The sequence below is a fragment of the Peromyscus californicus genome, unplaced genomic scaffold, assembly GCF_007827085.1.
Source record: "Peromyscus californicus insignis strain IS unplaced genomic scaffold, ASM782708v3 Scaffold_20__1_contigs__length_68692818, whole genome shotgun sequence".
NCBI lineage: Eukaryota > Metazoa > Chordata > Mammalia > Rodentia > Cricetidae > Peromyscus > Peromyscus californicus.
This window is the reverse complement of record NW_026294503.1, coordinates 14,372,126-14,376,671: the sequence shown is the minus strand read 5'-3', so window position 1 is coordinate 14,376,671 and position 4,546 is coordinate 14,372,126. Positions and strand designations below refer to the sequence as shown.

The following is a 4,546-nucleotide window of genomic DNA, read 5'->3' as shown; positions in this document are numbered from 1 at the left end:
CTATGAAAACACAGTTACATTGATACATAAACTACATAAAAATCCATCTAAGAAAGAGAATTAATTACAGGCCCTTTTTCCTTTCGAACATAGGTGAAAAACATTCTCAATAAAATACTTGCAAACTGAATTAGGAATACATCAAAAATTATATTCAGTATCACCAAGTAGATTTAATTCTAGAGTTGCAGAAATGGTTTAACATATGTAAATGAATTAATGTAATCCTTTGTATAAATGGACTGAAAGACAAAAACAACATGATCATCTCATTGGATGCATAAAAGTCTTTGATACCACACATTCATGATAAAAGTCCTAGAGTAGATACAAGGAACATGCTTCAACATAACAAAGACATTTTACAACAAGCACACAGCCAGTATCAACTGAAACGGAAAAAAACAAAAAGCTTTACCACTGATGTCAGTATCAAGACACAGTTGTCTAATCTCTCCATATTTTCTCAAAATAATACTTGAAGTCTTAGCTAGAGCAATAAGACAACTGAAGGAGAACAAGGGAACACAAATGGGAAGGGAAGAACTCAAAATTTTTTTCAGGTGATATGATTGTATATATGATTCACACTAAAAATTCCATCAGGAAACTTCTACAACAATAAACTCTTTCAGCAAAGTAAAAAGATACAAAATTAACAACCCCAAATCAGTAGCTTTCCATTATACAAAGGAGAAAAGGACTGAGGAAAATATCAGCAAATGAGAAAAACAGCACTTTTCACAATAGTCTCAGCAAACATAAAATAACGTAGGGTAACTCTAAACAAACATTAAAAGACTTGATTAATAAAAGCTTCAAGTCATTGAAGATAAGAGTTGAAGAAGATATCAGAAAATGGAAAGATAGTCCATGCTCATTTATTGGTAGCATTAATATGGTAAAAATGATCACACTACTAAAAGTGATCTACAGATTTAACATGATCCTCTTCAAAATTCCAGAAAAATTCTTTACAGATCCTGAAAGAACTATTTTCATTTAAATATAGAAATACAAAAAAACTAATATAGATAAATCAATCATGAATAAAAAAAGAACTGCTGGAGATATCACCGTCCTCAACCTCAAATTGTACTAAAGAGAGATAATATTAAAAACTGCATGATAGTTGCTTAGAAAGAAACATGATCAATGGAATTGAATTGAAGATCCACTTATAAATTTATGTATCTCTGGGAATTTTATTTTTTATAAGGAAGCCAGGAATTCATACTGGAGAAAAGATAGCAACTTCAAAAAAATGGGGTACAGTTCTAAACAGAAATCTCAAAAGAGGAAAAACAAAATGGTGTGATACACTTAAGAAATGTCCAACTTCCTGAGCCATCAGGGAAATGCAAATAAAAACTGCTTTGAGATTTTATCATATACCAGTCAGAATGGTCAAGATAAATAAATACAAATGAATGCCCATGTTGGCAAGAATGTGGAGTAAGGAGAACACATACCCATAGCTGATGGGAATTCACACTTCTACAGCCATTATGGAAATTAGTGTAGTGGTATTTCTTCAGTATCTACTTTAAGAATCATCTATTCTATATCACGATTCTGTATGTTATCACAGAATCACTTGCTCATTCACTGATGCTCTCTCTATTCATAAGAGCCAAAAATTAGAATCAGACTAGATACCGATCAGTGGATGAATGGATTAAAAAAATGTGGTACATATACTCAATGGGATAGTACTCAGCCACTAAAAAAATGGAATAATGAAACTCACAGGTAAGTGGATGGAGCTAGAAGAAAAAAGAATCCTGAGTGAGTTAACCCAAACTCCGAAAGAAAAATCTGGTATGTATTCACTTTTAGAGGGATAATATTTGTTGAGTCTGCAATAAGAACTCTACAATCAATAGAAGTACAGACATTAACTATAGAGCTAGAGACTGGTGTAGGGAGATTGAACCACCCTAAGAAGGGAAAATATAATAGTTATTGGATGGGTGGGGAACTGGAACAGGATGAGAAAATGGGGAGGATAATTGAAAAGGGGAGTGAGGGATGTTATATGGGGAGAGACAGCCAAACCAACTGAAACTAAGTGGCATTTGAGGGTTTTTATGGAAACCAATTGTGATTGTTATTCTTGGTTATTAACTGGACTACTTCTGAAAGTAATTAAAATCCAAAATGGAAAGCATACTTGCTTAATTGGAAGTAGGTAGATCCACTTCTGTTTTTTTTTTTTTTTTTAATAGTAAATATTTAATTTGGTCCCATCAACTATCCCAGTACATTTCCCTGCTATGGTAGCAAACCATGCTAAGCAGGGGTTCATGAGGTATGGGGGTCATTGAGGAGACCCTAGAATCACTGAACCCACTCCACAGGTCTGGTGGTTCTGCAATATGAGGGTTTGGCTGGCAGAATGTCAAGTTGGGGAAGAAGGAATTCAAGACGGGAATATAGGTCTCAGCCTGTATTTTGCTTGGAAGGAGGAAGTGCAAAAGAGCTGGAACACACATTCAAGGTTTAACTGCATTATGTAGGAAAAAGTGGCTAAGCCTCTCTTCGGGTTCTCTCCCTAAGGTCTCCTGTCATCTCTGTTCTATCTTGCAATTCTGTGTTTCAAACCCAAAAGCTGATTCCTGTGTTCAGCTTCTTCTGGATTCCTGCTTCAAGTCTGTCTCATGTATCCAAATTCTTCTCCCTCCCATCCTTTCCCAGCCCTTCTGAGTAGTAGAATTCTGAGCCTCCTCCTGACTTTGATGACTTAGGAGTTTATGGCAGTTCCAGGTTTTTAAGGCTCAGACTTGCTTTTTTAACAACTAGAGACCAGGGATTTCCTGGAGGCCATACCAGGTCTGAAACCTCTTAACTTCTTGTCATACCACCTAGGAGGAATCTAAGTCATGTCCATAGTGTTAGCTGGGGACTTGATGGTCTGGAGATAAGGGGTCTCAGGGAAATGTGTGACTACTTAAAAGGCTGCTATTCTTCACTTGGGAAATTAGAAACTTCTGGCCTGGGAGAGTAGAGGGACAGGTATAGACAGAACTCTTAAGTTCTCAGAAGGCATCATCCTTTCCAAGCTGAACACAACCCATGAGAATTCTTCCAGAGCTGAGAGAAAACTATGCCAGCAGGCCTAGGAGCTCTTCTGTTCCAAGTTACTCCAAAGGGAGAAAGGGGAGGTGGTGGAGACAGTGCCAGCCTCACTGGAGAGGAGAAATCTTCAGAGGGATCATAATTCGTGACTCCATGTGTTGAACCAAGGGGACTGTATAGTAGACATTTTCATCCCAGCCCCTCTTCCTCCAGGCTGCATTTCGAGTCTCCTCCTGAGACTGCAGATCTTTGTAGGCCCATAGGTGGTGTACCACATAGAGCTCTCCTATTTGTGAAAAGAAGCCTCCCACTGCCTCCTGGTTCTCTTGACGGTTCTTGATGGCTGGAGCCCCGTTCTTTCACCACTCAATCATGGTTCCTGGCTTGAGCTTTTACATCCTCAGCTCATTGACGTGGGGGCCAGCTCTGGGCTGTGGCTCATTCCAGAAACTGAACTCCAGAAGCAACTGGTTTCTCCTGGACAGCAGCATCTTGCTCTGTTCCTTCCGGAACTCCAGGCACTCCTTGTTTTTGTTTGCTTGCTCGTTCATGCAGTCCATGAGGGCTGGATAGCCACTTGAGAACCGCCATAGGTGCACTGCCTGGTCCTGCTCCCTGTACCACGTGTTCCAGTTGCCCACAAGCGAGCAGGGGTAGTCCTCATCCAGGTGCAGCTTGGGTGGCACAGCCTCCGTCAGACTGTTGTAGGCATCCAGATATTCGGGCTTAACATTGTGAAATTGGATCTTGTAGAGATTACTAGTCTCCTTCTGAGACAGCAGTGTGGAGTGGGCGTCCCTCCGAGGATTGTTCACCACCTGAGCAAAGAGGGAGCGGAACCAACTGCCTTCCCTGTCCTTGGAATAGAAGCACACAGCGGCCACAGCAGCGAGGTCCCCAGTGCGGGGTCCTGGCTTCCCCAGCAGCCGCAATGCCGCTGCAGAGATGATGCACAACCGGGGAGCCATGTTGGACCTGTAGATCCACTTCTAATTTGGAACTTTAAAGTGGGAAGACACATGCCTTTATTCTTGAGGCAGAACGACACCTTTAATTTGGGCCACACCCTCTGCTGGAAAATCTATGTAAGGACACGAAAGAAGTAAGATTTTGCTCTTTGCTTGCTTGCCCTTGCCTTGCTAGAAAGTCTGTTTCTTCATCGGTGCTACCTATTTCTTCAGTATTCCAGCATATACTGAAGACAAGATGGGACAGTTAACCTTGTGAACTGAGCAACTATTTGAATCCTTGGACTTTCCATTCACAGCCAGCCATTGTTGGATTAGCTGGTCTGCAGCCTGTAAGTCATTCTAATAGACCCCCACCATATATATATATATATAATATATACTATATATATATATTCATTCTATAAGTTTTGTTACTCTAGAGAACCCCGACTAATACACCAATATAATGGAAGCTCCCTAAAGTAATATATACGTGAAGATGATCTAAAGGCAATCGT

General features: G+C 40.1%; 1 pseudogene; it reads right to left on the bottom strand.

The window, feature by feature from the left end:
* Positions 1 to 3,130: 3,130 nt before the first annotated feature.
* LOC128116216 (protein NipSnap homolog 1-like) lies at positions 3,131 to 4,046 on the bottom strand (annotated as a pseudogene).
* Between the last annotated feature and the right edge of the window lie 500 nt (positions 4,047 to 4,546).